Source organism: Amblyomma americanum, chromosome 2 (assembly GCF_052857255.1).
Source record: "Amblyomma americanum isolate KBUSLIRL-KWMA chromosome 2, ASM5285725v1, whole genome shotgun sequence".
NCBI lineage: Eukaryota > Metazoa > Arthropoda > Arachnida > Ixodida > Ixodidae > Amblyomma > Amblyomma americanum.
The window spans coordinates 128,166,929-128,193,282 of record NC_135498.1 but is presented as its reverse complement, the minus strand read 5'-3'; positions in this window follow the sequence as shown (position 1 = coordinate 128,193,282).

Genomic DNA, 26,354 nt, shown 5'->3' with positions numbered 1-26,354 from the left:
GAATGACGTGTAGCAGTGCTACCCGAAGGCTGTGTGAGACAAATCATCAACAAAAACAGTTTATAGGAAAACACCATCGCGGCAAAATTTGAATAATGCTATTTATCATGAAGGTGGTTACATTTTTTCTTTGGTATAAATATCCCGTCACAATGAAATAGCGCGCGAAAAAACACGCGAACAAAATAGAGAGGAATGGTTAATAATAAAGGAACATAACAACTAAGAAGGGGCGGTGGCTACGGCTGGCATGCGCATTCGAAAATAGCAACACCTAAAGCAGTATTGAAGCAAAACGCTTGCATGGCACACATTACCACCGCCACTTCACTGACACAATCAGAAAATAAACCCCCTAACGCAAAGAAATAAGGGTCAAAGAACTGAAAGAGAAAAAAAATTAAAAAACAGACATGTTAGCTAATATTTCGGCAATGGTCAGATTAAGAGTAAAAAACAAATAAACGCTGCAGTGTACCTAAACCTCACTGACAAAGAATGCGGTCGAATAGGTTTGGGAGCCAAAAAGCAAAATTAAGCGAGCGTTGCATCTTCTCCATTGCACTCAAAAAATGTATCTACATCAATCGGTAATTCCTCGGGTTTAAGTAGCGAGGAACGTCATTCACAAATTAGTCTCTCGACGCAAGGTGCCTTACGTTTTGTTTTTGCCGCAGACCGTTAATGCAGCCCACATTAACACAGTTTCATTTTAATTTATCCAAACATTAAAACATCTAAATTTCGTTCTTTGTTTCTATGTCCGGCGTCATTCTATTCTTGCCCATCAACATGAAGGATACCTTATAACTTGATAAGCAAATGCAGTTTATGTTCTCGTGATTTCAGTTGATGGATATTTACAAAAGACCCTCCACTCATAATCTTATTTCACAGCCGTCAGGTGGCAGCAAATTATTGTACACTCGCAGGGTACCCCGAGAAGGAGCTGTCTAAAACTAGCTGTCATACAGTTTTCAATGAGACAGTTTATCTTATCGGGAAAGAGTAAAAACCTTCCCTGGAAGGAAGTGTGTTAACAGACCGCGAAGATTCAAATTCTTATCTCTCGTGCTTTCGCAGGGCTTGTGCTATTGCACAGAATCAGTTAGCCTCCTCTGAAACATCCTTACCCTCTGTAATACTGAGAAAAGGGGGCTCATTCACATATCGTCATTCATTCCTGGTCAAAGCAAGGGTATTTGCGCTGAGTGTGTTTTCTGCTCCAGCGTACCGCCTTTTTCCGAGCCATGGACGCTGACGCCCGACAAGTCCTGGCGGTTTCCTGCAGGAAGCTGAACGAGATGCAGTCAAGCCGAAGGAAGGTGAGCCTCATCAAGAAGATTTTCGTTCTTCTGATGGTGCGGAAAGCCGAAAGAATCCTGGAGGCACAGTTGGGCGACGACTCCTTCAGTGACTCAGACGACGACGACATTGTTGTGCTGGTATGAATATGGTGCTTTGAAACTTCGCTGCCATGCGCGTCGGGAGCCTAAGAAATATTTAAAGGGGATGAGACGACAATTTCCTTAGTCTTTATAGGTCCATACTGAATGCGCTGTGCGGAACAGAATAACAAGAGGCAGGAATGACGTGTAGCAGTGCTACCCGAAAGCTGTGTGAGACAAATCATCAACAAAAACAGTTTATAGGAAAACACCATCGCGGCAAAATTTAAGTAATTCTATTTATCATGAAGGTGGTTACATTTTTTCTTTGGTATAAATATCCCGTCACAATGAAATAGCGCGCGAAAAAACACGCGAACAAAATAGAGAGGAATGGTTAATAATAAAGGAACATAACAACTAAGAAGGGGCGGTGGCTACGGCTGGCATGCGCATTCGAAAATAGCAACACCTAAAGCAGTATTGAAGCAAAACGCTTGCATGGCACACATTACCACCGCCACTTCACTGACACAATCAGAAAATAAACCCCCTAACGCAAAGAAATAAGGGTCAAAGAACTGAAAGAGAAAAAAAATTAAAAAACAGACATGTTAGCTAATATTTCGGCAATGGTCAGATTAAGAGTAAAAACAAATAAACACTGTTGTGTACCTAAACCTCCCTGACAAAGAATGCGGTCGAAAAGTTTTGGGAGCCAAAAAGCAAAGTTAAGCGAGCGTTGCGTCTTCTCCAATGCACACAAAAAATGTATCTACATCGACCGGTAATTCCTCGGGTTTAAGTAGCGAGGTAACGTCATTCACAGATTAGTCTCTCGACGCAAGGTGCCTTACGTTTTGTTTTTGCCGCAGACCGTTAATGCAGCCCAAATTAGCACAGTTTCATTTTAATTTATCTAAACATTAAAACATCTAAATTTCTTTCTTTGTTTCTATGAACGGCGTCATTCTATTCTTGCCCATCAACATGAAGGATACCTTATAACTTGATAAGCAAATGCAGTTTATGTTCTCGGGATTTCAGTTGATGGATATTTCCAAAAGACCCTCCCCACATAATCTTATTTCATAGCCGTCAGGTTTCAGCAAAAATATTGTACACTCGCAGGGTACCCCGAGAAGGAGCTGTCTAAAACTAGCTGTCATACAGTTTTCCATGAGACAGTTTATCTTATCGGGAAAGAGTAAAAACCTTCCCTGGAAGGAAGTGTGTTCCACGTTTATCGTTAACAGACCGCTAAGTTTCAAATTCTTATCTCTCGTGCTTTCGCAGGGCTTGTGCTATTGCACAGAATCAGTTAGCCTCCTCTGAAACATCCTTACCATCGTACATACTGAGAAAAGGGGGCTCATTCACATATCGTCATTCATTCCTGGTCAAAGCAAGGGTATTTGCGCTGAGTGTGTTTTCTGCTCCAGCGTACCGCCTTTTTCCGAGCCATGGACGCTGACGCCCGACAAGTCCTGGCGGTTTCCTGCAGGAAGCTGAACGAGATGCAGTCAAGCCGAAGGAAGGTGAGCCTCATCAAGAAGATTTTCGTTCTTCTGATGGTGCGGAAAGCCGAAAGAATCCTGGAGGCGCAGTTGGGCGACGACTCCTTCAGTGACTCAGACGACGACGACATTGTTGTGCTCGTATGAATATGGTGCTTTGAAACTTCGCTGCTATGCGCGTAGGGAGCCTTACATATATTTCAAGGAGATGAGACGTGAGCTTCCTTAGTCTTTACAGGTTCATACTGAATGCGCTGTGCGCAACAGAATGACAAGAGGCAGGAATGACGTGTAGCAGTGCTACCCGAAAGCTGTGTGAGACAAATCATCAACAAAAACAGTTTATAGAAAAACACCATCGCGGCAAAATTTGAATAATTCTATTTATCATGAAGGTAGTTACATTTTTTTTTCGGTTTAAATATCCCGTCACAATGAAATTGCGCGCCAAAAAACACACGAAAAAAATAGAGAGGAATGATTAATAATAAAGGAACATAACAACTAAGAAGGGGCGGTGGCTACGGCGGGCATGCGCATTCGAAAATAGCAACACCTAAAGCATTATTGAAGCAAAACGCTTGCATGGCACACATTACCACCGCCACTTCACTAACACAATCAGAAAATAAACCCCCTAACGCAAAGAATTCACTGAAAGAGAAAAAAAATTAAAAACAGACATGTTAGCTAATATTTCGGCAATGGTCAGATTAAGAGTAAAAAACAAATAAACGCTGCAGTGTACCTAAACCTCACTGACAAAGAATGCGGTCGAAGCGGTTTGGGAGCCAAAAAGCAAAATTAAGCGAGCGTTGCATCTTCTCCATTGCACACAAAAAATGTATCTACATCGACCGGTAATTCCTCGGGTTTAAGTAGCGAGGTAACGTCATTCACAGATTAGTCTCTCGACGCAAGGTGCCTTACGTTTTGTTTTTGCCGCAGACCGTTAATGCAGCCCACATTAACACAGTTTCATTTTAATTTATCCAAACATTAAAACATCTAAATTTCTTTCTTTGTTTCTATGTCCGGCGTCATTCTATTCTTGCCCATCAACATGAAGGATACCTTATAACTTGATAAGCAAATGCAGTTTATGTTCTCGTGATTTCAGTTGATGGATATTTCCAAAAGACCCTCCCCACATAATCTTATTTCACAGCCGTCAGGTGGCAGCAAATTATTGTACACTCGCAGGGTACCCCGAGAAGGAGCTGTCTAAAACTAGCTGTCATACAGTTTTCAATGAGACAGTTTATCTTATCGGGAATGAGTAAAAACCTTCCCTGGAAGGAAGTGTGTTAACAGACCGCGAAGATTCAAATTCTTATCTCTCGTGCTTTCGCAGGGCTTGTGCTATTGCACAGAATCAGTTAGCCTCCTCTGAAACATCCTTACCTTCGTACATACTGAGAAAAGGGGGCTCATTCACATATCGTCATTCATTCCTGGTCAAAGCAAGGGTATTTGCGCTGAGTGTGTTTTCTGCTCCAGCGTACCGCCTTTTTCCGACCCATGGACGCTGACGCCCGACAAGTCCTGGCGGTTTCCTGCAGGAAGCTGAACGAGATGCAGTCAAGCTGAAGGAAGGTGAGCCTCATCAAGAAGATTTTCGTTCTTCTGATGGTGCGGAAAGCCGAAAGAATCCTGGAGGCACAGTTGGGCGACGACTCCTTCAGTGACTCAGACGACGACTACATTGTTGTGCTGGTATGAATATGGTGCTTTGAAACTTCGCTGCTATGCGCGTAGGGAGCCTTACATATATTTCAAGGAGATGAGACGTGAGCTTCCTTAGTCTTTACAGGTTCATACTGAATGCGCTGTGCGCAACAGAATGACAAGAGGCAGGAATGACGTGTAGCAGTGCTATCCGAAAGCTGTGTGAGACAAATCATCAACAAAAACAGTTTATAGGAAAACACCATCGCGGCAAAATTTGAATAATGCTATTTATCATGAAGGTCGTTACATTTTTTCTTTGGTTTAAATATCCCGTCACAATGAAATAGCGCGCGAAAAAACACGCGAACAAAATAGATAGGAATGGTTAATAATAAAGGAACATAACTAAGATGGGGCGGTGGCTACGGCTGGCATGCGCATTCGAAAATAGCAACACCTAAAGCAGTATTGAAGCAAAACGCTTGCATGGAACACATTACCACCGCCACTTCACTGACACAATCAGAAAATAAACCCCCTAACCCAAAGAATTATGGGTAAAAGAAATGAAAGAGAAAGAAAATTAAAAACAGACATGTTAGCTAATATTTCGGCAATGGTCAGATTAAGAGTAAAAAACAAATAAACGCTGTAGTGTACCTAAACCTCCCTGACAAAGAATGCGGTCGAAAAGGTTTGGGAGCCAAAAAGCAAAGTTAAGCGAGCGTTGCGTCTTCTCCAATGCACACAAAAAATGTATCTACATCGACCGGTAATTCCTCGGGTTTAAGTAGCGAGGTAACGTCATTCACAGATTAGTCTCTCGACGCAAGGTGCCTTACGTTTTGTTTTTGCCGCAGACCGTTAATGTAGCCAACATTAACACAGTTTCATTTTAATTTATCTAAACATTAAAACATCTAAATTTCTTTCTTTGTTTCTATGAACGGCTTCATTCTATTCTTGCCCATCAACATGAAGGATACCTTATAACTTGATAAGCAAATGCAGTTTATGTTCTCGTGATTTCAGTTGATGGATATTTCCAAAAGACCCTCCACACATAATCTTATTTCACAGCCGTCAGGTGGCAGCAAAAATATTGTACACTCGCAGGGTACCCCGAGAAGGAGCTGTCTAAAACTAGCTGTCATACAGTTTTCCATGAGACAGTTTATCTTATCGGGAAAGAGTAAAAACCTTCCCTAGAAGGAAGTGTGTTCCACTTTTATCGTTAACAGACCGCTAAGTTTCAAATTCTTATCTCTCGTGCTTTCGCAGGGCTTGTGCTATTGCACAGAATCAGTTAGCCTCCTCTGAAACATCCTTACCATCGTACATACTGAGAAAAGGGGGCTCATTCACATATCGTCATTCATTCCTGGTCAAAGCAAGGGTATTTGCGCTGAGTGTGTTTTCTGCTCCAGCGTACCGCCTTTTTCCGAGCCATGGACGCTGACGCCCGACAAGTCCTGGCTGTTTCGTGCAGGAAGCTGAACGAGATGCAGTCAAGCCGAAGGAAGGTGAGCCTCATCAAGAAGATTTTTGTTCTTCTGATGGTGCGGAAAGCCGAAAGAATCCTGGAGGCGCAGTTGGGCGACGACTCCTTCAGTGACTCAGACGACGACGACATTGTTGTGCTCGTATGAATATGGTGCTTTGAAACTTCGCTGCTATGCGCGTAGGGAGCCTAAGAAATATTTAAAGGGGATGAGACGACAATTTCCTTAGTCTTTATAGGTCCATACTGAATGCGCTGTGCGCAACAGAATGACAAGAGGCAGGAATGACGTGTAACAGTGCTACCCGAAAGCTGTGTGAGACAAATCATCAACAAAAACAGTTTATAGAAAAACACCATCGCGGCAAAATTTGAATAATTCTATTTATCATGAAGGTAGTTACATTTTTTCTTCGGTTTAAATATCCCGTCACAATGAAATAGCGCGCGAAAAAAGCACACGAAAAAAATAGAGAGGAATGATTAATAATAAAGGAACATAACAACTAAGAAGGGGCGGTGGCTACGGCTGGCATGCGCATTCGAAAATAGCAACACCTAAAGCATTATTGAAGCAAAACGCTTGCATGGCACACATTACCACCGCCACTTCACTGACACAATCAGAAAATAAACCCCCTAACGCAAAGAATTAAGGGTAAAAGAAATGAAAGAGAAAGAAAATTAAAAACACACATGTTAGCTAATATTTCGGCAATGGTCAGATTAAGAGTAAAAAAAAATAAACGCTGTAGTGTACCTAAACCTCCCTGACAAAGAATGCGGTCGAAAAGGTTTGGGAGCCAAAAAGCAAAGTTAAGCGAGCGTTGCGTCTTCTCCAATGCACACAAAAAATGTATCTACATCAACCGGTAATTCCTCGGGTTTAAGTAGCGAGGAACGTCATTCACAGATTAGTCTCTCGACGCAAGGTGCCTTACGTTTTGTTTTTGCCGCAGACCGTTAATGCAGCCCACATTAACACAGTTTCATTTTAATTTATCTAAACATGAAAACATCTAAATTTCTTTCTTTGTTTCTATGTCCGGCGTCATTCTATTCTTGCCCATCAACATGAAGGATACCTTATAACTTGATAAGCAAATGCAGTTTATGTTCTCGTGATTTCCGTTGATGGATATTTCCAAAAGACCCTCCACTCATAATCTTATTTCACAGCCGTCATGTGGCAGCAGATTATTGTACACTCGCAGGGTACCCCGAGAAGGAGCTGTCTAAAACTAGCTGTCATACAGTTTTCCATGAGACAGTTTATCTTATCGGGAAAGAGTAAAAACCTTCCCTAGAAGGAAGTGTGTTCCACTTTTATCGTTAACAGACCGCTAAGTTTCAAATTCTTATCTCTCGTGCTTTCGCAGGGCTTGTGCTATTGCACAGAATCAGTTAGCCTCCTCTGAAACATCCTTTCCCTCGTACATACAGAGAAAAGGGGGCTCATTCACATATCGTCATTCATTCCTGGTCAAAGCACGGGTATTTGCGCTGAGTGTGTTTTCTGCTCCAGCGTACCGCCTTTTTCCGAGCCATGGACGCTGACGCCCGACAAGTCCTGGCGGTTTCCTGCAGGAAGCTGAACGAGATGCAGTCAAGCCGAAGGAAGGTGAGCCTCATCAAGAAGATTTTCGTTCTTCTGATGGTGCGGAAAGCCGAAAGAATCCTGGAGGCGCAGTTGGGCGACGACTCCTTCAGTGACTCAGACGACGACGACATTGTTGTGCTCGTATGAATATGGTGCTTTGAAACTTCGCTGCTATGCGCGTAGGGAGCCAAAGAAATATTTAAAGGGGATGAGACGACAATTTCCTTAGTCTTTATAGGTCCATACTGAATGCGCTGTGCGGAACAGAATGACAAGAGGCAGGAATGACGTGTAGCAGTGCTACCCGAAAGCTGTGTGAGACAAATCATCAACAAAAACAGTTTATAGGAAAACACCATCGCGGCAAAATTTGAATAATGCTATTTATCATGAAGGTCGTTACATTTTTTCTTTGGTTTAAATATCCCGTCACAATGAAATAGCGCGCGAAAAAACACGCGAACAAAATAGAGAGGAATGGTTAATAATAAAGGAACATAACAACTAAGAAGGGGCGGTGGCTACGGCTGGCATGCGCATTCGAAAATAGCAACACCTAAAGCAGTATTGAAGCAAAACGCTTGCATGGCAAACATTACCACCGCCACTTCGCTGACACAATCAGAAAATAAACCCCCTAATTCAAAGAATTATGGGTAAAAGAACTGAAAGAGAAAGAAAATTACAAACAGACATGTTAGCTAATATTTCGGCAATGGTCAGATTAAGAGTAAAAAACAAATAAACGCTGCAGTGTACCTAAACCTCCCTGACAAAGAATGCGGTCGAAAAGGATTGGGAGCCAAAAAGCAAAGTTAAGCGAGCGTTGCGTCTTCTCCAATGCACACAAAAAATGTATCTATATCGACCGGTAATTCCTCGGGTTTAAGTAGCGAGGTAACGTCATTCACAGATTAGTCTCTCGACGCAAGGTGCCTTACGTTTTGTTTTTGCCGCAGACCGTTAATGCAGCCCACATTAACACAGTTTCATTTTAATTTATCCAAACATTAAAACATCTAAATTTCTTTCTTTGTTTCTATGTCCGGCGTCATTCTATTCTTGCCCATCAACATGAAGGATACCTTATAACTTGATAAGCAAATGCAGTTTATGTTCTCGTGATTTCAGTTGATGGATATTTCCAAAAGACCCTCCACTCATCTTATTTCACAGCCGTCAGGTGGCAGCAATTATTGTACACTCGCAGGGTACCCCGAGATGGAGCTGTCTAAAACTAGCTGTCATACAGTTTTCCATGAGACAGTTTATCTTATCGGGAAAGAGTAAAAACCTTCCCTGGAAGGAAGTGTGTTAACAGACCGCGAAGATTCAAATTCTTATCTCTCGTGCTTTCGCAGGGCTTGTGCTATTGCACAGAATCAGTTAGCCTCCTCTGAAACATCCTTACCATCGTACATACTGAGAAAAGGGGGCTCATTCACATATCGTCATTCATTCCTGGTCAAAGCAAGGGTATTTGCGCTGAGTGTGTTTTCTGCGCCAGCGTACCGCCTTTTTCCGAGCCATGGACGCTGACGCCCGACAAGTCCTGGCTGTTTCCTGCAGGAAGCTGAACGAGATGCAGTCAAGCCGAAGGAAGGTGAGCCTCATCAAGAAGATTTTCGTTCTTCTGATGGTGCGGAAAGCCGAAAGAATCCTGGAGGCGCAGTTGGGCGACGACTCCTTCAGTGACTCAGACGACGACGACATTGTTGTGCTCGTATGAATATGGTGCTTTGAAACTTCGCTGCTATGCGCGTAGGGAGCCTTACATATATTTCAAGGAGATGAGACGTGAGCTTCCTTAGTCTTTACAGGTTCATACTGAATGCGCTGTGCGCAACAGAATGACAAGAGGCAGGAATGACGTGTAGCAGTGCTACCCGAAAGCTGTGTGAGACAAATCATCAACAAAAACAGTTTTTAGGAAAACACCATCGCGGCAAAATTTGAATAATTCTATTTATCATGAAGGTGGTTACATTTTTTCTTTGGTTTAACTATCCCGTCACAATAAATTAGCGCGCGAAAAAAGGCACGAACAAAATTGAGAGCAAGGGTTAATAATAAAGGAACATAACAACTGAGGAAGGGCGGTGGCTACGGCTGGCATGCGCATTCGAAAATAGCAACACCTAAAGCAGTATTGAAGCAAAACGCTTACATAGCACACATTACCACCGCCACTTCACTGACACAATCAGAAAATAAATCCCCTAACGCAAAGAATTAAGGGTAAAAGAACTGAAAGAGAAAAAGTTAAAAAACAGACATGTTAGGTAATGTTTCGCCAATGGTCAGATTAAGAGTAAATAACAAATAAACGCTGTCGTGTACCTAAACCTCATTGAAAAATAATGCGGTCGAAGAGGTTTGGGAGCCAAAAATCAAAATTAAGCGAGCGTTGCGTCTTCTCCAATGCACACAAAAAATGTATCTACATCGACCCGTAATTCCTCGGGTTTAAGTAGCGAGGTAACGCCATTCACAGATTAGTCTCTCGACGCAAGGTGCCTTACGTTTTGTTTTTGCCGCAGACCGTTAATGCAGCCCACATTAACACAGTTTCATTTTATTTTTCTAAACATTAAAACATCTAAATTTCTTTCTTTGTTTCTATGACCGGCGTCATTCTATTCTTGCCGATCAACATGAAGGATACTTTATAACTTGATAAGCAAATGCAGTTTATGTTCTCGTGATTTCAGTTGATGGATATTTCCAAAAGCCCCTCCACACATAATCTTATTTCACAGCCGTCAGGTGGCAGCAAAATATTGTACACTCGCAGGGTACCCCGAGAAGGAGCTGTCTAAAACTAGCTGTCATACAGTTTTCCATGAGACAGTTTATCTTATCGGGAAAGAGTAAAAACCTTCCCTGGAAGGAAGTGTGTTCCACTTTTATCGTTAACAGACCGCTAAGTTTCAAATTCTTATCTCTCGTGCTTTCGCAGGGCTTGTGCTATTGCACAGAATCAGCCTCCTCTGAAACATCCTTACCCTCGTACATACTGAGAAAAGGGGGCTCAATCAAATATCGTCATTCATTCCTGGTGAAAGCAAGGGTATTTGCGCTGAGTGTGTTTTATGCTCCAAAGTACCGCTTTTTCCGAGCCATGGACGCTGACGCCCGACAAGTCCTGGCTGTTTCCTGCAGGAAGCTGAACGAGATGCAGTCAAGCCGAAGGAAGGTGAGCCTCATCAAGAAGATTTTCGTTCTTCTGATGGTGCGGAAAGCCGAAGGAATCCTGGAGGCGCAGTTGGGCGACGACTCCTTCAGTGACTCAGACGACGACGATATTGTTGGGGTCGTATGAATGTGGTGCTTTGAAACTTCGCTGCTATGCGCGTCGGGAGCCTTACAAATATTTCAGGGAGATGAGACGTGAGCTTCCTTAGTCTTTACAGGTTCATACTGAATGCGCTGTGCGCAACAGAATGACAAGACTCAGGAATGACGTGTAGCAGTGCTACCCGAAAGCTGTGTGAGACAAATCATCAACAAAAACAGTTTATATGAGAACACCATCGCGGAAAAATTTGAATAATTCTGTTTATCATGAAGGTGGTTACATTTTTTCTTTGGTTTAAATATCCCGTCACAATGAAATAGCGCGCGAAAAAACACACGAACAAAATAGAGAGCAATGGTTAATAATAAAGGAACATAACAGCTGAGGAAGGGCGGTGGCTACGGCTGGCATGCGCATTCGAAAATAGCAACACCTAAAGCCGTATTGAAGCAAAACGCTTGGATGGCACACATTACCACCGCCACTTCACTGACACAATGAGAAAATCAACCCCCTAACCCAAAGAATTATGGGAAAAAGAACTGAAAGAGAAAAAAAATAAAAAACAGACATGTTAGCTAATATTTCGGCAATGGTCAGATTAAGAGTTATTATCAAATAAACGCTGTCGTGTACCTAAACCTCACTGAAAAAGAATGCGGTCGAAGAGGTTTGGGAGCCAAAAAGCAAAATTAAGCGAGCGTTGCGTCTTCTCCATTGCACACAAAAAAACGTATATACATAGACCGGTAATTCCTCGGGTTTAAGTAGCGAGATAACGTCATTCACAGATTAGTCTCTCGACGCAAGGTGCCTTACGTTTTCTTTTTGCCGCAGACCGTTAATGCAGCCCACATTAACACAGTTTCATTTTAATTTATCCAAACATTAAAACATCTAAATTTCTTTCTTTTTGCCGCAGACCGTTAATGCAGCCCACATTAACACAGTTTCATTTTGATTTATCTAAACATTAAAACATCTAAATTTCTTTCTTTGTTTCTATGTCCGGCGTCATTCTATTCTTGCCCATCAACATGAAGGTTACCTTATAACTTGATAAGCAAATGCAGTTTATGTTCTCGTGATTTCAGTTGATGGATATTTCCAAAAGACCCTCCACTCATAATCTTATTTCACAGCCGTCAGGTGGCAGCAAATTATTGTACACTCGCAGGGTACCCCGAGAAGGAGCTGTCTAAAACTAGCTGTCATACAGTTTTCAATGAGACAGTTTATCTTATCGGGAAAGAGCAAAAACCTTCCCTGGAAGGAAGTGTGTTAACAGACCGCGAAGATTCAAATTCTTATCTCTCGTGCTTTCGCAGGGCTTGTGCTATTGCACAGAATCAGTTAGCCTCCTCTGAAACATCCTTACCATCGTACATACTGAGAAAAGGGGGCTCATTCACATATCGTTATTCATTCCTGGTCAAAGCAAGGTTATTTGCGCTGAGTGTGTTTTCTGCTCCAGCGTACCGCCGTTTTCCGAGCCATGGACGCTGACGCCCGACAAGTCCTGGCTGTTTCCTGCAGGAAGCTGAACGAGATGCAGTCAAGCCGAAGGAAGGTGAGCCTCATCAAGAAGATTTTCGTTCTTCTGATGGTGCGGAAAGCCGAAAGAATCCTGGAGGCGCAGTTGGGCGACGACTCCTTCAGTGACTCAGACGACGACGACATTGTTGTGCTCGTATGAATATGGTGCTTTGAAACTTCGCTGCTATGCGCGTCGAGAGAGTAACAAATATTTAAAGGGGATGAGACGACAATTTCCTTAGTCTTTATAGGTCCATACTGAATGCGCTGTGCGGAACAGAATAACAAGAGGCAGGAATGACGTGTAGCAGTGCTACCCGAAAGCTGTGTGAGACAAATCATCAACAAAAACAGTTTATAGGAAAACACCATCGCGGCAAAATTTGAATAATTCTATTTATCATGAAGGTGGTTACATTTTTTCTTCGGTTTAAATATCCCGTCACAATGAAATAGCGCGCGGAAAAACACACGAACAAAATAGAGATGAATGGTTAATAATAAAGGAACATAACAACTAAGATGGGGCGGTGGCTACGGCTGGCATGCGCATTCTAAAATAGCAACATCTAAAGCATATTGAAGCAAAACGCTTGCATGGCACACATTACCACCGCCACTTCACTGACACAATCAGAAAATAAACCCCCTAACGCAAAGAATTAAGGATCAAAGAACTGAAAGAGAAAAAAAATTAAAAAACAGACATGTTAGCTAATATTTCGGCAATGGTCAGATTAAGAGTAGAAAACAAATAAACGCTGCAGTGTACCTAAACCTCACTGACAAAGAATGCGGTCGAAGCGGTTTGGGAGCCAAAAAGCAAAATTAAGCGAGCGTTGCATCTTCTCCATTGCACACAAAAAATGTATCTACATCAACCGGTAATTCCTCGGGTTTAAGTAGCGAGGAACGTCATTCACAGATTAGTCTCTCGACGCAAGGTGCCTTACGTTTTGTTTTTGCTGCAGACCGTTAATGCAGCCCACATTAACACAGTTTCATTTTAATTTATCCAAACATTAAAACATCTAAATTTCTTTCTTTGTTTCTATGAACGGCGTCATTCTATTCTTGCCCATCAACATGAAGGATACCTTATAACTTGATAAGCAAATGCTGTTTATGTTCTCGTGATTTCAGTTGATGGATATTTCCAAAAGACCCTCCACACATAATCTTATTTCACAGCCGTCAGGTGGCAGCAAAAATATTGTACACTCGCAGGGTACCCCGAGAAGGAGCTGTCTAAAACTAGCTGTCATACAGTTTTCCAAGAGAAAGTTTATCTTATCGGGAAAGAGTAAAAACCTTCCCTGGAAGGAAGAGTGTTAACAGACCGCGAAGTTTCAAATTCTTATCTCTCGTGCTTTCGCTGGGCTTGTGCTATTGCACAGAATCAGTTAGCCTCCTCTGAAACGTCCTTACCCTCGTACATACTGAGAAAAGGGGGCTCATTCACATATCGTCATTCATTCCTGGTCAAAGCAAGGGTATTTGCGCTGAGTGTGTTTTCTGCTCCAGCGTACCACCTTTTTCCGAGCCATGGACGCTGACGCCCGACAAGTCCTGGCTGTTTCCTGCAGGAAGCTGAACGAGATGCAGTCATGGCGAAGGAAGGTGAGCCTCATCAAGAAGATTTTCGTTCTTCTGATGGTGCGGAAAGCCGAAAGAATCCTGGAGACGCAGTTGGGCGACGACTCCTTCAGTGACTCAGACGACGACGACATTGTTGTGCTCGTATGAATAAGGTGCTTTGAAACTTCGCTGCTATGCGCGCCGAGAGAGTAACAAATATTTAAAGGGGGAGTAGACGAAAATTCCCTTAGTCTTTATAGGTCCATACTGAATGCGCTGTGCAGAACAGAATAACAAGAGGCAGGAATGACGTGTAGCAGTGCTACCCGAAAGTTGTGTGAGACAAATCATCAACGAAAACAGTTTATAGGAAAACACCATCGCGGCAAAATTTGAATAGTTCTATTTATCATGAAGGTGGTTACATTTTTTCTTTGGTTTAAATATCCCGTCACAATGAAATAGCGCGCGAAAAAAAGACACGAACAAAATAGAGAGGAATGGTTAATAATAAAGGAACATAACAACTAAGAAGGGGCGGTGGCTATGGCTGGCATGCGCATTCGAAAATAGCAACACCTAAAGCAGTATTGAAGCAAAACGCTTGCATGGCACACATTACCACCGCAACTTCACTGACACAATCAGAAAATAAACCCCCTAATCCAAAGAATTATGGGTAAAAGAACTGAAAGAGAAAGAAAATTAAAAACAGACATGTTAGCTAATATTTCGGCAATGGTCAGATTAAGAGTAAAAAACAAATAAACGCTGTAGTGTACCTAAACCTCACTGACAAAGAATGCGGTCGAAAAGGTTTGGGAGCCAAAAAGCAAAGTTAAGCGAGCGTTGCGTCTTCTCCAATGCACACAAAAAATGTATCTACATCGACCGGTAATTCCTCGGGTTTAAGTAGCGAGGTAACGTCATTCACAGATTAGTCTCTCGACGCAAGGTGCCTTACGTTTTGTTTTTGCCGCAGACCGTTAATGCAGCCCACATTAGCACAGTTTCATTTTAATTTATCTAAACATTAAAACATCTAAATTTCTTTCTTTGTTTCTATGAACGGCGTCATTCTATTCTTGCCCATCAACATGAAGGATACCTTATAACTTGATAAGCAAATGCAGTTTATGTTCTCGGGATTTAAGTTGATGGATATTTCCAAAAGACGCTCCACACATAATCTTATTTCACAGCCGTCAGGTGGCAGCAAAAATATTGTACACTCGCAGGGTACCCCGAGAAGGAGCTGTCTAAAACTAGCTGTCACAGTTTTCCATGAGACAGTTTATCTTATCGGGAAAGAGTAAAAACCTTCCCTGGAAGGAAGTGTGTTCCACTTTTATCGTTAACAGATCGCTAAGTTTCAAATTCTTATCTCTCGTGCTTTCGCAGGGCTTGTGCTATTGCACAGAATCAGTTAGCCTGCTCTGAAACATCCTTACCATCGTACATACTGAGAAAAGGGGGCTCATTCACATATCGTCTTTCATTCCTGGTCAAAGCAAGGGTATTTGCGCTGAGTGTGTTTTCTGCTCCAGCGTACCGCCTTTTTCCGAGCCATGGACGCTGACGCCCGACAAGTCCTGGCTGTTTCCTGCAGGAAGCTGAACGAGATGCAGTCAAGCCGAAGGAAGGTGAGCCTCATCAAGAAGATTTTCGTTCTTCTGATGGTGCGGAAAGCCGAAAGAATCCTGGAGGCGCAGTTGGGCGACGACTCCTTCAGTGACTCAGACGACGACGACATTGTTGTGCTCGTATGAATATGGTGCTTTGAAACTTCGCTGCTATGCGCGTAGGGAGCCTTACATATATTTCAAGGAGATGAGACGTGAGCTTCCTTAGTCTTTACAGGTTCATACTGAATGCGCTGTGCGCAACAGAATGACAAGAGGCAGGAATGACGTGTAGCAGTGCTACCCGAAAGCTGTGTGAGACAAATCATCAACAAAAACAGTTTATAGAAAAACACCATCGCGGCAAAATTTGAATAATTCTATTTATCATGAAGGTAGGTACATTTTTTCTTCGGTTTAAATATCCCGTCACAATGAAATTGCGCGCCAAAAAACACACGAAAAAAATAGAGAGGAATGATTAATAATAAAGGAACATAACAACTAAGAAGGGGCGGTGGCTACGGCTGGCATGCGCATTCGAAAATAGCAACACCTAAAGCATTATTGAAGCAAAACGCTTGCATGGCACACATTACCACCGCCACTTCACTGACACAATCAGAAAATAAACCCCCTAACGCAAAGAATTAAGGGCCAAAGAACTGAAAGAGAAAAAAAATTAAAAAACAGACATGTTAGCTAATATTTCGGCAATGGTCAGATTAAGAGTAAAAAACAAATAAACGCTGCAGTGTACCTAAACCTCACTGACAGAGAATGCGGTCGAAGCGGTTTGGGAGCCAAAAAGCAAAATTAAGCGAGCGTTGCATCTTCTCTATTGCACACAAAAAATGTATCTACATCAACCGGTAATTCCTCGGGTTTAAGTAGCGAGGAACGTCATTCACAGATTAGTCTCTCGACGCAAGGTGCCTAACGTTTTGTTTTTGCCGCAGACCGTTAATGCAGCCCACATTAACACAGTTTCATTTTAATTTATCCAAACATTAAAACATCTAAATTTCTTTCTTTGTTTCTATGTCCGGCGTCATTCTATTCTTGCCCATCAACATGAAGGATACCTTATAACTTGATAAGCAAATGCAGTTTATGTTCTCGTGATTTCAGTTGATGGATATTTCCAAAAGACCCTCCACTCATAATCTTATTTCACAGCCGTCAGGTGGCAGCAAATTATTGTACACTCGCAGGGTACCCCGAGAAGGAGCTGTCTAAAACTAGCTGTCATACAGTTTTCAATGAGACAGTTTATCTTATCGGGAAAGGGTAAAAACCTTCCCTGGAAGGAAGTGTGTTAACAGACCGCGAAGATTCAAATTCTTATCTCTCGTGCTTTCGCAGGGCTTGTGCTATTGCACAGAATCAGTTAGCCTCCTCTTAAACATCCTTACCCTCGTACACACTGAGAAAAGGGGGCTCATTCACATATCGTCATTCATTCCTGGTCAAAGCAAGGGTATTTGCGCTGAGTGTGTTTTCTGCTCCAGCGTACCGCCTTTTTCCGAGCCATGGACGCTGACGCCCGACAAGTCCTGGCTGTTTCCTGCAGGAAGCTGAACGAGATGCAGTCAAGCCGAAGGAAGGTGAGCCTCATCAAGAAGATTTTCGTTCTTCTGATGGTGCGGAAAGCCGAAAGAATCCTGGAGGCGCAGTTGGGCGACGACTCCTTCAGTGACTCAGACGACGACGATATTGTTGTGCTCGTATGAATATGGTGCTTTGAAACTTCGCTGCTATGCGCGTAGGGAGCCTTACATATATTTCAAGGAGATGAGACGTGAGCTTCCTTAGTCTTTACAGGTTCATACTGAATGCGCTGTGCGCAACAGAATGACAAGAGGCAGGAATGACGTGTAGCAGTGCTACCCGAAAGCTGTGTGAGACAAATCATCAACAAAAACAGTTTATAGAAAAACACCATGGCGGCAAAATTTGAATAATTCTATTTATCATGAAGGTATTTACATTTTTTCTTCGGTTTATATATCCCGTCACAATGAAATTGCGCGCCAAAAAACACACGAAAAAAATAGAGAGGAATGATTAATAATAAAGGAACATAACAACTAAGAAGGGGCGGTGGCTACGGCTGGCATGCGCATTCGAAAATAGCAACACCTAAAGCATTATTGAAGCAAAACGCTTGCATGGCACACATTACCACCGCCACTTCACTGACACAATCAGAAAATAAACCCCCTAACGCAAAGAATTAAGGATCAAAGAACTGAAAGAGAAAAAAAATTAAAAAACAGACATATTAGCTAATATTTCGGCAATGGTCAGATTAAGAGTAAAAAACAAATAAACGCTGCAGTGTACCTAAACCTCACTGACAAAGAATGCGGTCGAAGCGGTTTGGGAGCCAAAAAGCAAAGTTAAGCGAGCGTTGCGTCTTCTCCAATGCACACAAAAAATGTATCTACATCGACCGGTAATTCCTCGGGTTTAAGTAGCGAGGTAACGTCATTCACAGATTAGTCTCTCGACGCAAGGTGCCTTACGTTTTGTTTTTGCCGCAGACCGTTAATGCAGCCCACATTAACACAGTTTCATTTTAATTTATCTAAACATTAAAACATCTAAATTTCTTTCTTTGTTTCTATGAACGGCGTCATTCTATTCTTGCCCATCAACATGAAGGATACCTTATAACTTGATAAGCAAATGCTGTTTATGTTCTCGTGATTTCAGTTGATGGATATTTCCAAAAGACCCTCCACACATAATCTTATTTCACAGCCGTCAGGTGGCAGCAAAAATATTGTACACTCGCAGGGTACCCCGAGAAGGAGCTGTCTAAAACTAGCTGTCATACAGTTTTCCAAGAGAAAGTTTATCTTATCGGGAAAGAGTAAAAACCTTCCCTGGAAGGAAGTGTGTTCCACTTTTATCGTTAACAGACAGCTAAGTTTCAAATTCTTATCTCTCGTGCTTTCGCAGGGCTTGTGCTATTGCACAGAATCAGTTAGCCTCCTCTGAAACATCCTTACCATCGTACATACTGAGAAAAGGGGGCTCATTCACATATCGTCATTCATTCCTGGTCAAAGCAAGGGTATTTGCGCTGAGTGTGTTTTCTGCTCCAGCGTACCCCCTTTTTCCGAGCCATGGACGCTGACGCCCTACAAATCCTGGCTGTTTCCTGCAGGAAGCTGAACGAGATGCAGTCAAGCCGAAGGAAGGTGAGCCTCATCAAGAAGATTTTCGTTCTTCTGATGGTGCGGAAAGCCGAAAGAATCCTGGAGGCGCAGTTGGGCGACGACTCCTTCAGTGACTCAGACGACGACGACATTGTTGTGCTCGTATGAATATGGTGCTTTGAAACTTCGCTGCTATGCGCGTAGGGAGCCTTACATATATTTCAGGGAGATGAGACGTGAGCTTCCTTAGTCTTTACAGGTTCATACTGAATGCGCTGTGCGCAACAGAATGACAAGAGGCAGGAATGATGTGTAGCAGTGCTACCCGAAAGCTGTGTGAGACAAATCATCAACAAAAACAGTTTATAGAAAAACACCATCGCGGCAAAATTTGAATAATTCTATTTATCACGAAGGTAGTTACATTTTTTCTTCGGTTTAAATATCCCGTCACAATGAAATAGCGCGCCAAAAAACACACGAAAAAAATAGAGAGGAATGGGTAATAATAAAGGAACATAACAAATAGGAAGGGGCGGTGGCTACGGCTTGCATGCGCATTCGAAAATAGCAACACCTAAAGCAGTATTGAAGCAAAACGCTTGCATGGAACACATTACCACCGCCACATCACTGACACAATCAGAAAATAAACCCCCTAATCCAAAGAATTATGGGTAAAAGAACTGAAAGAGAAAGAAAATTAAAAACAGACATGTTAGCTAATATTTCGGCAATGGTCAGATTAAGAGTAAAAAACAAATAAACGCTGTAGTGTACCTAAACCTCACTGACAAAGAATGCGGTCGAAAAGGTTTGGGAGCCAAAAAGCAAAGTGAAGCGAGCGTTGCGTTTTCTCCAATGCACACAAAAAATGTATCTACATCGACCGGTAATTCCTCGGGTTTAAGTAGCGAGGTAACGTCATTCACAGATTAGTCTCTCGACGCAAGGTGCCTTACGTTTTGTTTTTGCCGCAGACCGTTAATGCAGCCCACATTAACACAGTTTCATTTTAATTTATCTAAACATTAAAACATCTAAATTTCTTTCTTTGTTTCTATGAACGGCGTCATTCTATTCTTGCCCATCAACATGAAGGATACCTTATAACTTGATATGCAAATGCAGTTTATGTTCTCGTGATTTCAGTTGATGGATATTTCCAAAAGACCCTCCACACATAATCTTATTTCACAGCCGTCAGGTGGCAGCAAAAATATTGTACACTCGCAGGGTACCCCGAGAAGGAGCTGTCTAAAACTAGCTGTCATACAGTTTTCCAAGAGACAGTTTATCTTATCGGGAAAGAGTAAAAACCTTCTCTGGAAGGAAGTGTGTTCCACTTTTATCGTTAACAGACCGCTAAGTTTCAAATTCTTATCTCTCGTGCTTTCGCAGGGCTTGTGCTATTGCACAGAATCAGTTAGCCTCCTCTGAAACATCCTTACCCTCGTACATACTGAGAAAAGGGGGCTCATTCACATATCGTCATTCATTCCTGGTCAAAGCAAGGGTATTTGCGCTGAGTGTGTTTTCTGCTCCAGAGTACCGCCTTTTTCCGAGTCATGGACGCTGACGCCCGACAAGTCCTGGCGGTTTCCTGCAGGAAGCTGAACGAGATGCAGTCAAGCCGAAGGAAGGTGAGCCTCATCAAGAAGATTTTCGTTCTTCTGATGGTGCGGAAAGCCGAAGGAATCCTGGAGGCGCAGTTGGGCGACGACTCCTTCAGTGACTCAGACGACGACGACATTGTTGTGCTCGTATGAATATGGTGCTTTGAAACTTCGCTGCTATGCGCGTAGGGAGCCTTACATATATTTCAGGGAGATGAGACGTGAGCTTCCTTAGTCTTTACAGGTTCATACTGAATGCGCTGTGCGCAACAGAATGACAAGAGGCAGGAATGACGTGTAGCAGTGCTACCCGAAAGCTGTGTGAGACAAATCATCAACAAAAACAGTTTATAAAAAAACACCATCGCGGCAAAATTTGAATAATTCTATTTATCATGAAGGTAGTTACATTTTTCTTTGGTTTAAATATCCCGTCACAATGAAATAGCGCGCGAAAAAACACACGAACAAAATAGAGAGCAATGGTTAATAACAAAGGAACATAACAACTGAGGAAGGGCGGTGGCTACGGCTGGCATGCGCATTCGAAAATAGCAGCACCTAAAGCAGTATTGAAGCAAAACGCTTGAATGACACACATTACCACCGCCACTTCACTGACACAATCAGAAAATAAACCCCTTAAACCAAAGAATTATGGGTAAAAGAACTGAAAAGAAAAAAAATTAAAAAACAGACATGTTAGCTAATATTTCGGCAATGGTCAGATTAAGAGTTGATAACAAATAAACGCTGTCGTGTACCTAAACCTCACTGAAAAAGAATGCGGTCGAAGAGGTTTGGGAGCCAAAAAGCAAAATTAAGAGAGCGTTGCGTCTTCTCCATTGCACACAAAAACGTATATACATAGACCGGTAATTCCTCGGATTTAAGTAGCGAGATAACGTCATTCACAGATTAGTCTCTCGACGCAAGGTGCCTTACGTTTTGTTTTTGCCACAGACCGTTAATGCAGCCCACATTAACACAGTTTCATTTTAATTTATCTAAACATGAAAACATCTAAATTTCTTTCTTTGTTTCTATGTCCGGCGTCATTCTATTTTGCCCATCAACATGAAGGATACTTTATAACTTTGTAAGCAAATGCAGTTTATGTTCGCGTGGTTTCAGTTGATGGATATTTCCAAAAGAACCTCCACACATAATCTTATTGCACAGCCGTCAGGTGGCAGCAAAATATTGTACACTCGCAGGGTACCCCGAGAAGGAGCTCTCTAAAACTAGCTGTCATACAGTTTTCCATGAGACAGTTTATCTTATCGGGAAAGAGTAAAAACCTTCTCTGGAAGGAAGTATGTTCCACTTTTCTCGTAAACAGACCGCTAAGTTTCAAATTCTTATCTCTCGTGCTTTCGCAGGGCTTGTGCTATTGCACAGAATCAGCCTCCTCTGAAACATCCTTACCATCGTACATACTGAGAAAAGGGGGCTCATTCACATATCGTCATTCATTCCTGGTCAAAGCAAGGGTATTTGCGCTGAGTGTGTTTTCTGCTCCAGCGTACCGCCTTTTTCCGAGCCATGGACGCTGACGCCCGACAAGTCCTGGCTGTTTCCTGCAGGAAGCTGAACGAGATGCAGTCAAGCCGAAGGAAGGTGAGCTGCATCAAGAAGATTATCGTTCTTCTGATGGTGCGGAAAGCCGAAAGAATCCTGGCGGCGCAGTTGGGCGACGACTCCTTCAGTGACTCAGACGACGGCGACATTGTTGTGCTCGTATGAATATGGTGCTTTGAAACTTCGCTGCTATGCGCGTCGGGAGCCTTACAAATAATTCAGGGAGATGAGACGTGAGCTTCCTTAGTCTTTACAGGTTCATACTGAATGCGCTGTGCGCAACAGAATGACAAGAGGCAGGAATGACGTGTAGCAGTGCTACCCGAAAGCTGTGTGAGACAAATCATCAACAAAAACAGTTTTTAGGAAAACACCATCGCGGCAAAATTTGAATAATTCTATTTATCATGAAGGTGGTTACATTTTTGTTTGGTTTAACTATCCCTTCACAATGAAATAGCGCGCGAAAAAACGCACGAACAAAACAGAGAGCAAGGGTTAATAATAAAGGAACATAACAACTGAGGAAGGGCGGTGGCTACGGCTGGCATGCGCATTCGAAAATAGAAACACCTAAAGCAGTATTGAAGCAAAACGCTTACATAGCACACATTACCACCGCCACTTCACTGACACAATCAGAAAATAAATCCCCTAACGCAAAGAATTAAGGGTAAAAGAACTGAAAGAGAAAAAGTTAAAAAACAGACATGTTAGCTAATGTTTCGCCAATGGTCAGATTAAGAGTAAATAACAAATAAACGCTGTCGTGTACCTAAACCTCACTGACAAAGAATGCGGTCGAAGAGGTTTGGGAGCCAAAAAGTAAAATTAAGCGAGCGTTGCGTCTTCTCCAATGCACACAAAAATGTATCTACATCGACCGGTAATTCCTGGTGTTTAAGTAGCGAGGTAACGCCATTCACAGATTAGTCTCTCGACGCAAGGTGCCTTACGTTTTGTTTTTGCCGCAGACCGTTAATGCAGCCCACATTAACACAGTTTCATTTTAATTTATCTAAACATTAAAACAACTAAATTTCTTTCTTTGTTTCTATGACCGGCGTCATTCTATTCTTGCCCATCAACATGAAGGATACCCTATAACTTGATAACCAAATGCAGTTTATGTTCTCGTGATTTCAGTTGATGGATATTTCCAAAAGACCCTCCACACATAATCTTATTTCACAGCCGTCAGGTGGCAGCAAAATATTGTACACTCGCAGGGTACCCCGAGAAAGAGCTGTGTAAAACTAGCTGTCATACAGTTTTCCATGAGAGAGTTTATCTTATCGGGAAAGATAAAAACCTTCCCTGGAAGGAAGTGTGTTAACAGACCGCGAAGTTTCAACTTCTTATCTCTCGTGCTTTCGCAGGGCTTGTGCTATTGCACAGAATCAGTTAGCCTCCTCTGATACATCCTTACCCTCGTACATACTCAGAAAAGGGGGCTCATTCACATATCTTCATTCATTCCTGGTCAATCAAGGGTATTTATGCGAGTGTGTTTTCTGCTCCAGCGTACCGCCTTTTTCCGAGCCATGGACGCTGACGCCCGACAAGTCATGGCGGTTTCCTGCAGGAAGATGAACGAGATGCAGTCAAGCCGAAGGAAGGTGAGCCTCATCAAGAAGATTTTCGTTCTTCTGATGGTGCGGAAAGCTGAAAGAATCCTGGAGACGCAGTTGGGCGACGACTCCTTCAGTGACTCAGACGACGACGACATTGTTGTGCTCGTATGAATATGGTGCTTTGAAACTTCGCTGCCATGCGCGTGGGGAGCCTAAGAAATATTTAAAGAGGATGAGACGACAATTTCCTTAGTCTTTATAGGTCCACACTGAATGCGCTGTGCGGAACAGAATAACAAGAGGCAGGAATGACGTGTAACAGTGCTACCCGAAAGCTGTGTGAGACAAATCATCAACAAAAACAGTTTATAGGAAAACACCATCGCGGCAAAATTTGAATAATTCTATTTATTATGAAGGTGGTTACATTTTTTCTTCAGTTTAAATATCCCGTTACAATGAAATAGCGCGCGGAAAAACACACGAACAAAATAGAGATGAATGGTTAATAATAAAAGAACATAACAACTAAGAAGGGGCGGTGGCTACGGCTGGCATGCGCATTCGAAAATAGCAACACCTAAAGCAGTATTGAAGCAAAACGCTTGCATGGCACACATTACCACCGCCACTTCACTGAACAATCAGAAAATAAACCCCCTAATCCAAAGAATTATGGGTAAAAGAACTGAAAGAGAAAGAAAATTAAAAACAGGCATGTTAGCTAATATTTCGGCAATGGTCAGATTAAGAGTAAAAAACAAATAAACGCTGTAGTGTACCTAAACCTCACTGACAAAGAATGCGGTCGAAAAGGTTTGGGAGCCAAAAAGCAAAGTTAAGCGAGCGTTGCGTGTTCTCCAATGCACACAAAAAATGTATCTACATCGATCGGTAATTCCTCGGGTTTAAGTACCGAGGTAACGTCATTCACAGATTAGTCTCTCGACGCAAGGTGCCTTACGTTTTGTTTTTGCCGCAGACCGTTAAAGCAGCCCACATTAACACAGTTTCATTTTAATTTATCTAAACATTAAAACATCTAAATTTCTTTCTTTGTTTCTATGAACGGCGTCATTCTATTCTTGCCCATCAACATGAAGGATACCTTATAACTTGATAAGCAAATGCAGTTTATGTTCTCGTGATTTCAGTTGATGGATATTTCCAAAAGACCCTCCACACATAATCTTATTTCACAGCCGTCAGGTGGCAGCAAAATATTGTACACTCGCAGGGTACCCCGAGAAGGAGCTGTGTAAAACTAGCTGTCATACAGTTTTCCATGAGAGAGTTTATCTTATCGGGAAAGATAAAAACCTTCCCTGGAAGGAAGTGTGTTAACAGACCGCGAAGTTTCAACTTCTTATCTCTCGTGCTTTCGCAGGGCTTGTGCTATTGCACAGAATCAGTTAGCCTCCTCTGATACATCCTTACCCTCGTACATACTCAGAAAAGGGGGCTCATTCACATATCTTCATTCATTCCTGGTCAAAGCAAGGGTATTTATGCGAGTGTGTTTTCTGCTCCAGCGTACCGCCTTTTTCCGAGCCATGGACGCTGACGCCCGACAAGTCATGGCGGTTTCCTGCAGGAAGATGAACGAGATGCAGTCAAGCCGAAGGAAGGTGAGCTTCATCAAGAAGATTTTCGTTCTTCTGATGGTGCGGAAAGCCGAAAGAATCCTGGAGAGGCAGTTGGGCGACGACTCCTTCAGTGACTCAGACGACGACGACATTGTTGTGCTCGTATGAATATGGTGCTTTGAAACTTCGCTGCCATGCGCGTGGGGAGCCTAAGAAATATTTAAAGGGGATGAGACGACAATTTCCTTAGTCCTTATAGGTCCACACTGAATGCGCTGTGCGGAACAGAATACCAAGAGGCAGGAATGACGTGTAACAGTGCTACCCGAAAGCTGTGTGAGACAAATCATCAACAAAAACAGTTTATAGGAAAACACCATCGCGGCAAAATTTGAATAATTCTATTTATTATGAAGGTGGTTACATTTTTTCTTCGGTTTAAATATCCCGTTACAATGAAATAGCGCGCGGAAAAACACACGAACAAAATAGAGATGAATGGTTAATAATAAAAGAACATAACAACTAAGAAGGGGCGGTGGCTACGGCTGGCATGCGCATTCGAAAATAACAACACCTAAAGCAGTATTGAAGCAAAACGCTTGCATGGCACACATTACCACCGCCACTTCACTGAGCAATCAGAAAATAAACCCCCTAATCCAAAGAATTATGGGTAAAAGAACTGAAAGAGAAAGAAAATTAAAAACAGGCATGTTAGCTAATATTTCGGCAATGGTCAGATTAAGAGTAAAAAACAAATAAACGCTGTAGTGTACCTAAACCTCACTGACAAAGAATGCGGTCGAAAAGGTTTGGGAGCCAAAAAGCAAAGTTAAGCGAGCGTTGCGTCTTCTCCAATGCACACAAAAAATGTATCTACATCGATCCGTAATTCCTCGGGTTTAAGTACCGAGGTAACGTCATTCACAGATTAGTCTCTCGACGCAAGGTGCCTTACGTTTTGTTTTTGCCGCAGACCGTTAATGCAGCCCACATTAACACAGTTTCATTTTAATTTATCTAAACATTAAAACATCTAAATTTCTTTCTTTGTTTCTATGAACGGCGTCATTCTATTCTTGCCCATCAACATGAAGGATACCTTATAACTTGATA